The following is a 13070-nucleotide window of genomic DNA, read 5'->3' as shown; positions in this document are numbered from 1 at the left end:
TTAATTTTATAAGCTGCCTTGATTTCAGTTTCTGGAAAAAAGGTACATAAATATTTAGTGCGGATGATGGTGAAATGGCCCCCTGAAATAATAGTGCTTGTACCCTGGAATTGGTTTTGTATTTGTTGCAGTCTATGAGAGGTTGGTTCCAGTAACTTCAATGTGACAATTGTTCCATGTAGGAAATGATTATTACATTTGATGATATACTTTGTATTCATTCTTTTTGGTGAAAATGTGTTCCAATAAACTATCTTTATTTGCTCCGAGCAAGTAGCATGGAGAATTACAAGTGCATGGTACTCAAGGGTATCGTTGTGAGGGAGGGATGAGATCATTGACTACCCAAATAATATTTCTTCTTCTAAAAAGACTGAATAATCTTCAGTCCCTTATGTTTTAATATTAAAGAATGACCCAGTGGAAATTGCTCACAGCAAGAATTCTGATTCACTTTATGTTCACAGTCCATTAGTAATATTTGCATGCCTCTTCTCTTTGGATATTCTGAGAAATTGCATTAAAGTAGTGTCAAATTACAAGAATTCTACATTGTAGATGCACCTCAAGAAGGCTGTTTGTCATACCTACACTAAATGAAGCTCTGAAGTTGGGATGTAGAGAGGGGCATCTTCTACAACTCTCAAAAACCAACCAGTGTCTCATGGAAATTTGCAACGGGAGCTTTTAAATTGTGCCAATGCTTCACCATTATGCCCTATGTATTTTGATGATGACTCTTAAGAATAACTAAAACTGGATCCAACTCTAATAATGTGAGTGGCCTTTTAAAAATAAATTACAGTAGCAATATATAAAAAGGTTTAAAGGAAGCAATGGAAAAGATTGCACACTGTGAGGTTGTATCCACGTGGGTCAGAATGATTACCAGAAAATTAGAAAGCTTTTTTCTGCACTGGTGGGATTAGCATGCATTTCACTTGAGATCCTTTAGTCCTGGCCATATTTGGTCTACTTCAGACTGTTGAATGAAGAAACATGGCAACTGTGGAAACCTAAGCAGAACGAATGTCCTCCAAATGGATATGTAAGCAAAATAAACTACCAAGAAGAAGGTATGTCTATTGCTCTGTTCTAAAAATAGTGTGTATTAAAACAGAGTTGAGATTTTTTTTCACAGTGTGTCCCAGCAACAAGAAGTAATATTACAGTGAGTAGTAATTCCTAGGAATGTGCCGGAGTTGGCCAGATGTCCTAAGCTTCCTAAATTATAAACATTAGCAGTAAAGAAACAGATGTAGGAAACCTTTGCATTCCATAAATGTTGGACACTGACTTCATCAGATATGTTCATCATCAAAAAAGTTTTTGAGATTATGAGGAAGAAGAAAAAATCTGTATGTATAAAATGGGAGGGCACAGTTGAGGACAGTTGGAGCAATTTTCACAGTGAACCATTTTACCCATTCCACTTTTATCAGGCCTAAAATAAATAAAAATATCAGCTTAAGCACTTGTCTGTGATGTTTGCCATCATAGCAAGCATTAATTATTCCTTCCCTCATATATTTTCTTTAACTTAAACTTAATTCCAGAAAGTTGTTTTGGTAATGAGCAAAGTGTATCACAAATGTATTTTCTCCATTTGTTTGGGAACTTATGGTAGCTAATTAGGACTTTGTTTGTTCTGGAGAGCATCCGGGTATATCTGGCACAACCAGCTGCCATAATTTATTTTTCAAGATACTGTGTGTGTGGTCATGTAGAACCTTATATGCTGGGAGTAGTGAGAAAGGCTTTTAACCTAAATATTTTTGATGTATTAACACTCAAACAGGAGGGTAAAAGAACTTAATCACCCAATAACCAGTCTGACAACTCTGATTCCGGCTGACAGACTATATTTTATTTTCTAGTGCTTTTGAGTTGTTCCTTGTGAGACCAGCTCCTCCTGTGTACTTTATCTCAACATTTGCTGCCAAGATCACAATCTCATGTAATCTATTGAAAGCAGAGAAGAGTCCAATAAGAGACTCTTCAGATCCTTGGCCAGAATACTCATTGCAATCATGGACAGTCAGTTATACAGCTATGCATAAGTCAGCCTCTGCAGTCGAAGGCCCCCTTGCTCATTCTGTTGAGTGCAGTCCTTGACTTCCCCTTGAATATTTTGTTTCATGTCTGCTCATATGCAGAACTCATTTTTCATATGTTACATTGGCAACTACAGTATGACCATTGTATCCATAGGGGATGTGTTCCCAGACTTTCTGTGGATATGTGAAACCATGGATAATAGCAAAGCTTATCATTTTCAATGGAATGAATTATGAAGAAACTGAGAGGAAGGCATAGCTTGTATAGGTAGCCTATGTTAATAAGTGAAACTGTATGTATTGGTTCTGTGGATACAGGGATTGTACTGTAGTTTCTATAGCAGTAATATGCTATAACAGAGTTACCTTTTCATCTTATAACAGACATGTCTGTTTTCAGTGGAATAGCGATGTTTGTCTGTAACTCAGTAGTAGCAGTGTGTATACTGAACTAAAGTGATCTGTTGATGGGAGGGGAAAGGAAGGGTCACATTGGTGGCTACCATACATATTTTACTGTAGACATTGAAAATTGGGTACTGGAGTGGAAGTTTGTGTCCGCATGAGCATGCAGAAACTTTCACAAAAAATTATAAGCATTCAGGGATTATTGTGAATCTTAAAAAAGCCCACTGTTTGAAACATACCAGTTTTGGCTATGACGAGTCTGCCTTATTTGAATTATTGCAGTTTCATAAAAGAGTTGTCACTATACAGGTGAACAAGATCTACTTACTCATAGGAGAAACTTCCACAGGATTAATTACTTTGTTTTGTAAGAGTAACTCCTTACAGTGATCTCCCATTGGTAGAGCAGTGGGAAAGAAGGAACAACATGCAGTTTTCATGACTTGTGTAGTAAAATATCAATGTCTTAGTCTGAAGTTGAGAAAGCATGATTTGCCAAGGGCAACCAGTGGGTTTCCATGGCTAACCAGGTATTTAAACCTTGATATCTCAAATCACCATTCTGAGTGCTTATGTACTAGTCTTGAAGCTATTTGGCTTCCAGCTGAGTGAAGCCCTGTGGCTCCAAGAAAAGCAGACATGTCAGGGAGTAAAAATTCACTTGTTCACATGCCTGCCCCTTTGGAACTATGGGGCTCTATTTGATTGCCAGCAAAGTGATGTCCCACAGCTCCAAGGAGGCAGGCTCATGGGTGAATCACACCCTTCATTCACTCATCCAGGCAGCTGTACATGTTAGTGAATGAAAGGTGAGAGGCATGTTCCAGACTTACTATGGAGGTGCTAGAGGGAGGGAAATGGAGTCAGTCTTTCCAAACAGGCTTCAGCATGGCTAGGCTGTTCATGAGGCTCCAAATCGGTATTTTTATGCCAGTTCCAGCTGAATTTTTGTCTGTGTGGAAGGGCCCTCAGGCAGAAGAAAGTGTCATGCCAAAATTAACAATAAAATATAACAAAACTATACAATGATTTTGCTGATATGGTAAGTTGGATTCATTCTGGGGGTATCTGATAATACAGCTTCAGTACCTAACATATGTTGTTTACTTAATTATTTATTATTATTTATTATTATTTACAGTTCTTATATTCCGCCCTTCTCACCCCGCAGGGGACTCAGGGCGGATTACAGTAAACACATATATGGCAAACATTCAATGCCAGTTTCACAAACAACGTTTAACAGACAAATACACTGAGGCTATTTAACTTTTTTTCTGGCCGCCAGGGGAGCTGCTGCTTTTCATCATCCATCAACGACACCGATGAAGTTCTTCCGCATTCCACATTCCCCGGAGTCTTTTTTCTTTATGGCCTCATAAATTAGTTAAATTTAGCCTCCCACACAAGGTGGTACCTTATTTTCCTACTTGACAGATGCAACTGTCTTTCGGGTTGCAAAGGTCGACAACGGGCTACACAATGGCTGGACACCCACTCCAGCCTGGGCTGGCTTCGAACTCATGACCTTTTGGTCAGAGTGATCTTAATGCAGCTGACACTCAGCCAGCTGCGCCACAATCCCGGTACTTAAGAAGAGCAGACTTCTCTGGAACTCACTCCCCAAGGATATCAGGCATGCCCCAACTTTGGCAGTTTTTAGGAGCTTAAAAACGTGGTTGTTCCAATGTGCCTTCCCAGAATAAGGAAACTTCCAGCAATATCTCCCTAATTGCACCTTATTCGTGATTTAGAACTGTCTGTATGCCCCATTATTTTCCGAAATTCTATCCTAGTTATATTTCACTTGTCCAGCATTATTTTTAAAATTTCAACTATTACATTTGGCCCACAAAATTTCAACTATTACACTTGGCCCACAATGTTTATTGTGTTATTTTCGATGTTTACTGCCTAATTTTTGTTTATGAGCTTTATTTTATTGTTTTGTATTACTGCTGTTGTTGTTTTTTGCTGATGTGTTGTGGGCTCAGTCTCATGTAAGCCGCACCGAGTCCCTTGGGGAGATGGTAGCGGGGTATAAATAAAGTTATTATTATTATTATTATTATTATTGTTGTTGTTGTTGACACATTAACTCTTTTGGACCACTACAGATGAAGAGCTTTGTTAGTTGAATGACCATTTAATTATCTACCTAGATCTTGTGGCCAATCAGAAGCAGGTCTTGAATAAGCTTGTATTGCATTTCTGGGATATTTCAGCATCCACTAACCTTTTAAAAAAGGCACCATGGAACCTTTTGTCAAAACCTAAAGTGTTCTGACTCCAAACGCTTTTTTCAAAAGAAGAAAAACAACCCATTTAGTCAGAAGTAAGGTTTCCAGAGGGCTAAGAAAGACCAGGAATGTGGCAAAATGCTTATCACTTCCACAACCTTCATAAGGTGCTATTTGCTGTTTGGGTACAAAACAAAAGATGGATTTTTTTTTTAGCTGGTAAGAACCATGGGGACCCCTTTGGGGCTGTGTGTGGTTTAGAGGACTGCATGCCCCAGCTGACATGGATATGCCCATCTTCTTTGAATTTATCTAACCTCCTTTTAAATGTATTTAAGTTAGTGGCTATCCATTACCACATCCTGTACCAATGACTTTTATAAATTAATTATGTATAGTGTGAAGGTGCTGAATTGCTTTTTTTTTTTTTTTACATTGCGGGAGAGTATGAGCTTAAAAGCCAATTAGTAGCTGGGAATCCTGCCCAGAAACAGGGGGGGGGGGGTCTACCTCTCCATATGGATAGGGTGTGTATAACATAAACTTGGAACATCAGTGAAATAGCTGTGTTTTTTAAGTTAAGAAATGAAGTGATCCAAAAGACTTAGAATTAATACTTCCATTTCTTTGATTATGTACAGTAATGCTCAATGGTTTTTTTAAACATTGTGTTAGAAATATTGCACACATATCTCCAAATATTTGGCCTCTTTTGAATTTTACTAGCTTTAAGAAGGACAGATCGATAACAATTGTGGTTTTAATTCAGTTATGATGCCTACGAGAACTGCAAATTCAGCACAAAAAGGAAACAATGAAAGAACGGCTATTTATGAGCTGCTTATGTGTTCTTTGCAAAACTCTAGGAAAACTACCATTTGACTTACAGTCCTGTGAAACCTTCCTTCAGCCTCAAGACAGAGCACATAATTGTTCAACTATCACAACTAACGGAATGGTGTAATGTAAAAGAAATACTCTTCCATTTCTGTCTGCTCATAGAATTGGATTACATGGTGCATAAACCAGGCATGAGCCTAATTACTAAGCAAAACCAAAAGATTGTATTGCATCCTTCCCAAGCATGGTGCCATCCAGATGGGATAGATTTCAATTTCCATCGGTTCTAGCCACCATGGTCAATGTCAGGAACTCTCCGAGCTGTAGTCCAAAACATCAGATTGGAATTGCTATTCTCATGTGTGGGGTTTGTTCATGACCTATTGCTACAAAACGGTTTTGTAACCAGATGTTAGCCATAGGAATGCAATGTTTTAGGTTATTAAGGATGTTGTATTGTTAAAGGCTTTTATGGCGGTAATCACTGGGTTGTAGGTTTTTTTTTGGGCTATATGGCCATGTTCTAGAGGCATTCATTCCTGACGTTTCGCTTGCATCTATGGAAAACACCCTCAGAGGTAGTGAGACCTCACTACCTCTGAGGATGCTTACCATAGATGCAGGCGAAACGTCAGGAGATAATGCCTCTAGAACATGGCCATATAGCCTGAGAAAACCTACAACAACCCATTAAGTATGTTATTGTCAGTTTCTGAACTCACTTTTATAACTGTCATAATTTTGATCAGATTTAATTAGAAAGATGCCCAACACAAACAGTTTCATGTCAAATACTTAATGACCAGTTACTCATTTATTACATGGCTGCGGGGTGCTCATGTCTGTTATTGCAGAACAATTTTGAAAGAATGCTAAACACATGCCAGGGCTAAGAAGTAGAATATTCCAATGGCCATCCCCACCTTCCCCCTTCCCCCCACCAAAAAAAAATAAATTAAAACACAACTAATTATGATCAGATACAATCAGCATCTTTATTACTCAGATGAGATGTTCCTTTTATCTATTTCCAGTTCCCAAACCATTTGTCAACAACAAAATTCAAGGGTTATGCCAAGGGGTTGGTGGGAATACTAAATATAGAAACTAGCGTTATTTTTTCCTTCCGTGATGCAAGATTAAAAAATGGAGGCAGGTTTACAAAAATGCTTGTTGTTTAGAGGCCTCGTGGTCTTTTTCAAAGAGCTGTGTTATGTAAAGGAAAGAGATAACATCCAAACAGATGCAAATGTTGCAAAAGACAGTTAGCACAGTCAAAAAGAAAAGAGAGCTTACAGTCAGGCACTCCCTGAAATCTTGTCTAAAGGAAGGAAACTAAATTCAAAACAATCTATTCCAACACCTTGTCCTTGTTTTACCAATGGACACAAGATCAAACCATCCCAGAGATAACTAAATTGTGCAGATTGATCTAGATATGGGGATTACTTTGTTTTATTCTGTTTCATTTTATATGATTTTAACTGAATTGTTTTAATAATGGTAACATTTCATTCTTTTTAAATATTTCTATTTTATAGGTTTTTAAAAAAATATGTTTAGTTCTTGAGGTTGTCAGCTGCTTTGGGTCTTGGTTCCTGAGAGAAAAGCAGAGTAAACATAATAATATTTACTTAGGCAATCCCTCATAGCTCGAGGATGATGGTTCTCCAAGTATAGTGTCTTAGTGGAGGGTATGTAGGTAGATGTGTAGCCCTAGTCTTGATCCACATGTTCTTCTACAGGGAGGACATTGGTTTCCAGGTGGAAGGCGGTCCCGGTCAGGGTTCTTGATGTGCCTTCCTCTTGGCACATTTCTCCCTTTCACCCTCCATTCGTGCCTCTTCAAATTCTGCAGCACTGCTGGTCATAGCTGACCTCCAGTTAGAATGGTCAAAGGCCAGGGCTTCCCAGTTCTCAGTGTCTATGCCACAATTTTTAAGGTTGGTTTTAAGCCCGTATTTAAATCTTTTTTTTCCCTGTCCACCAACATTATGTTTCCTGTTCTTGAGTTGGGACTATAGTAACTCCTTTGGGAGACAGTGATCGGGCATTCTGACTATGTGGCCAGTCCAGAGGAGTTGATGGCGTAGGAGCATCACTTCAATGCTGGTGATTTTTTGCTTCTTCCAGAACATTAATGTTTGTCCGCCTCCATGTTTTGCAGGAGTATAACTATGGATGTCCCTCCGCTAATAATAATAATAATAATAATCTGTTTTGTTTTTATGTGATTTTTTAGAACATTGATTATCCTTTAAAATTCATAATGAATTTTGCTCTTTCCCTTAGCTCTATCTAGGAATTTGCATAAATCCAGAACCCTCCGAACTCAGCACTTTTATCATTCTGTATGGTACTGTTTTTATTATGTTATGTTTTATTATGATATATTTTTATTTGGTTTTGTTTTGATGCTATCTTATTGTGTTATGCTTTTAAATTTGTGCTCTCTGGGCTTGTCCCTTTGTAATCCACCTTGATATTATTATTATTATTATTATTATTATTATTATTATTATTATTATTATGTTTCTGTATTCCAAACTGCTTGGATATTTTACATAGACAGTAATACAGAGAAGGAATTATAGAGGTAGAAGAGACCATAAGGACCATCCAGTCTAAGCACCCTGCCATGCAGGTATATACAATCAGAGCACCCTCTTTTATTCTGAAAGGGACGGAGCTTGTGAGCAATAAATCCAAAAGTCCATTGCTTCCTGAGTGGTGCAGACTCAGGAAGGGAAGAGCCTGCATAGATGGTAAGGAGGATTTTCGATAGATTTTTTTTTTTTTTTTGGAAGAATGTGGTTGCAGGAGGGTAAGATGACACTGCCATCTTACCTCCCTGGGCTACCTGAGCCTAAGGAGGACAGAATGGCTGTGGGAATGCAATCTTGGATCTCATATAGGGATCTGTAATAGCAGTCCCCACTGTTCCATCATCAGGAAAGCTTGAGATATTTATGGATGATTCAGACTTTTCCCATGTTTTTAAATCCATGGTCAAGATGGATGAATTGACTTACTCTGAGTTAAATTGCATTAGCTTGTGTGTATCATTTGGATGCACTGATGCAATTCCCACACTGCATTATTTGGCCATGTAGATGGGATCTTGGAGATAGAAAAGTATTAGCCCACAATTGGACTATAACTCCCTCAAGCCTAATCAATGGGTTCATAGGAGTCACTGGAATTGCAGTCCAATAACACTCAGTGTCACTAGTAACATTTGCTCTCTTTCCAACCACTGCTTGGGCCTGGCATACTTGCTTTTTGTTATCTTAAATTTTATTACAAATACTGTATTATTAGCACAAATATAAGTATTATTAGGGAAGATATAAGATAACAAATGCAGTGCAAATGACTTCTATACAGCATACCACTATGAACAGAAAACAAAAAGTTGGTGCCATGGCTGCAAAAAGATGCAAACATAACAAAAGAGTGAATCACATGTTGATTATATTCATGCTAGTTGCAATTCAAACCAAATGAAAGAGTGGGTCATTAAAAAGTAGGTACCGTGTATACTTGGGTATAAGCTGGGTTTTTCAGCTCTTTTTTTAGACTGACCCCCCCCCCCCCCCGGCTTATACTCAAGTCGAAGTTATTTATTATTTTTCTCTGTTATTATTATTAGATTTATTATTTTACTCTATTATTATTGTTGTTGTTGTTACATTATTTTTGTTACATTTATTGATTTACTCTATTTATTATTGTTATTATTACATTTATTATTTACTCTATTATTGTTGTTACATTTATTATTTTACTCTATTGTTACATTTATTATTTTACTCTATTTATTATTATTATTGCATTTGTTATTGTATTCTATTTATTACATTTATTACATTTACATTGAAGAAGGTTAGAATAATGGTTTAATTGGAGTTGGACAGTTTTATCTTAAATTACATTTTTATGTAAATATTCCAAAAAATTTAACCTGCTGATGCCTCAATTAATGTAATCTTATTGGTAACTATTTTTATTTTGAAATTTATCAGTAGCTGCTGCATTTCTCACCCTCATACTCGAGCATATACGGTAGTTAAAAAGTAGGGGACACTTATATATAGATTGAACATTATTATTTTAGGAGTTCATAAATTGTTCAAGAAGTGTATCTGAACTTTTAATTTTTCTAAATAACTTAGTACAATTCTGAGAAAAGCCTGCAGTGTGCATGTAATTCTGTTAAATAGAAGAAGGTAACAAACAGGAAATGGTATAATCTCCCATGAGAAAGCAAGCCAAAGATATACAGAAGCAAAAGTGGGGTTAAGCAGAATACCAACATAAATTGCATTCAATTATTTTTTTTAGATTAATATTGAGCAGACTCTTTCAGAAAAGTTGAATCTCTTCCAACATTCATCCACAGGAAGATGCAGATGAAGAAAATAAAATTAAAACTATGAGCGGAGTTTTTGATTAAACTACCAATCTTTTTTTAAAAAAATGTCTTATTAAAACTAATAGGGAAGTTTTGGGTGGGATAGCTACAGAAAATAAAAATCTTTGCAGATGATTCTTGCACAATGTCTTGTACAGTATATACATTTAATGCTGTACTGACGTATTACATGGAGTACAAAGTCAAGTAAGGTACTTTGAGCTCCAAAGTGAATTATACCTACTGATTTTAACTGGATTGTGACATTTAATAGTTACTGAAAAATTAAAATAACAATTTTGAATCAATCATAGTGTACAACATTACATTTCAATCTGGAGTCAGCTAATTTTTTAACCAGGTCAGTTTTCCTTCAAAAGTATACAGTGGCATTGAACTGTGTTTTTGTAACTACTTTTAATAGGGCAGTTGTAGAGGGTGAAACTAAAATGTTTTCCCGTAACTATTAACATGTTTTTTCCTCATGTAAACCTCATATTTTCAAAGAAATACATGGTTTAAGAATCAGTTTGCAAGATAAACTCAGATTTATCTTCAAATGACCAAGCTCACAAGACTAACCTGAAAACAGTACACAAAGCTAAAAACTGTACACAATTAAGGACAACTGTGTACTGTGCTCAAGCAACTGGCAAAAAAAAAAAACACCAAAGAAATAATAATTTTAATTTTAAAACCCCTGCTTTTATAATAGTTTAACTTCTTTTAATTTGTTTTTAATTACTGTATTTCAGTATTAATATCAAATCAATATAGAGTTTATGGTGTGGTTTAATATGGTATATAGTAATGGGTCTATTTTTAATATTAACATTCAAGCGACCAGAAACGACATTTATCAGGCACCTCCCAATCCCTATATGTGCCAGTTACTATATTATGGTAAATAGATGCCTTGTAGCAGTTGTTTGTCTTCTCACTGAGGCTGAAACTATAGGATGTACAGAACGTTGACCCAACTTGGGGGGGGGGGGGTTGGGGGGGGGAGACTGATGACATATAATTTTGTAGCAAATATCCCAAGGCCTCATTCAGAAGAGGAGATGCCCACTTCCCTACAAATTGGCTTCCCACTCAAAGAAATAAATGAAGCAATACATATGAAGAAATTATGTCTAAGAATATTTGGTGCAGGTGAAGTCTTCAACAGAAAATTTGTGAGTGGGGAAAAGTGCTCAACCATTTCCCTCCTGATGAATTTTCTGATTGAAAATCCTCTTCAAGCTTTTTGGAACAACATGGTTATCAAAAGTCTCTTTTTTGTATTTACATCTTTCTGTAACTTGCATAATAACCATTCCTTTCCTCTGTGATAATGGATGCATTTTGTCCTCAAAACATTATATCTCAGACACATGATCTCTTTAACTATATCTAACACCTGTCTTTTCAATGCAAGAATAATTGTGCAATTGTTATTTATTAATTGCTGCTCTTTTGAAAGGCCAGATTTTCACATTTGGTTCAATTTGATTGAAAACATTTGCTTTCTGCCTTTTGTTAGGAACCCAAGACAAGTGAAAAGAGAGAGTAATAAATCAATAAAATGTCAATAAAACGGTTGAACAGAGAGGGCAAAATTATACAAGCAGACCCCAAGTTACGAACAAAATAGGTTCTGTAGGTTTGTTCTTAAATTGAATTTGTTTGTAAGTCATAACAGGTACATTTTTAAATGTAACTCCAGGCAAACACACACCACAGACTTTGGATAGCATAGGAAAGGGTTAACATCCTTTCTTTGCACTCTGTGCCCCCGTTCAGAAGATTTCACCTCAATTTCTGTCCCTGCAATTATTGGATTCTGAAAAAAAAAAAGCTTGTTGTGGAAAAAAGGATTGACGGTAAAGCTTCAGTGGAGACACCTTTTCTCCATGATAACTCTTTCAGATGTGCATTTCTTTTCCTAGGGGTAGATTTCTCTCACTTCCTGTTTTTTCACCCACATTCTTAACTGTGAACCATTTGTAAGTGGATGGTTGTAACTCAAGGACTGCCTATAAATGATACAAACAACTATTAAAATTACATCTGACCCTAATATCCATAAATTCTGCATCCACAAATTCAACCATTCACAGCTTGAAAATAATCTTCCCCACGAAGCAAAATTCCCAAAAAGCAAACCTTGATTTTGCCATTTTACATAAGGGGGACATTTTTGCTATGCCATTGCATATAATGGGACTAGAGCATTCACAGATTTTGGTATCCAGGGTGGAGATGGAGGTGGGAGTGGAGGGTGGTGGTGGTTTTCTTGATCCAAATTCCAGCAGATATTAATAATCACATTCATTCAAAAAAAAAAAAGTGGAGGGGGGGGCATTTGCTCATTGCCTAACAACCTTCTTTAAAAAGGAAAACTTTGACAGCCCTTGGAGAGTCACTAGAGTGTAATTAAGATGGTCCTCTCTCAGGAAGACATCCCATAGTGCAGGTATTATGTGTGTATGGAGAATATGCCATTATATATATGTGTGCCTGCCCATGAGAGAAAGAGAAGAGGTGGGCAGGGGCAGAGCTTAGATATATTATTACTGATGCTAGTAAGCTAGTAAATTGTTGGGGGGGGGGGTAAATCCATTATTTCTGTGTTACTAAAGTTCCATTAAATTGCTAAAAATAGCCCCAGTTCTCCAAATTTCCTTGGAAACTAATGAATTCAATTAATGTCAAATCATTACTTTTGAAAGAAGTTAACATTGTTAATGTTTAACAATTAAAGCACGAGATCCAATTTACTCAATGCCCTCTTCTGTGTCCAGTCACTGGTGGAACTCCACCATGGAAGGATATAGGAAACAATCTCATTTATAGTCATCGAACTGTCGGACACCCTCCTCTTGTAAGCCTGTGTGGGGCTGATGTTTGCTTCTTTTCATGTCCAGGTTAAACTAAGACTTTTTAATGATGTCTGTAGAAACTAAAGATTTCACCTAAATCTATGCATGTTTTGAATTGTTGATTTGTTTTAGTTTTTGCTTATTTATTTTTTACTTATTTAATTTACTTTTAACTCTATTCCTTATTGTTTTGATTTTTCTCTAAATTGTTGTAATTATATTGGCCTAAGGACATGTGATAAAGGAA

This window comes from Anolis sagrei, chromosome 5 (genome assembly GCF_037176765.1).
Source record: "Anolis sagrei isolate rAnoSag1 chromosome 5, rAnoSag1.mat, whole genome shotgun sequence".
NCBI lineage: Eukaryota > Metazoa > Chordata > Lepidosauria > Squamata > Dactyloidae > Anolis > Anolis sagrei.
Note: the sequence above shows the minus strand (reverse complement) of the source record.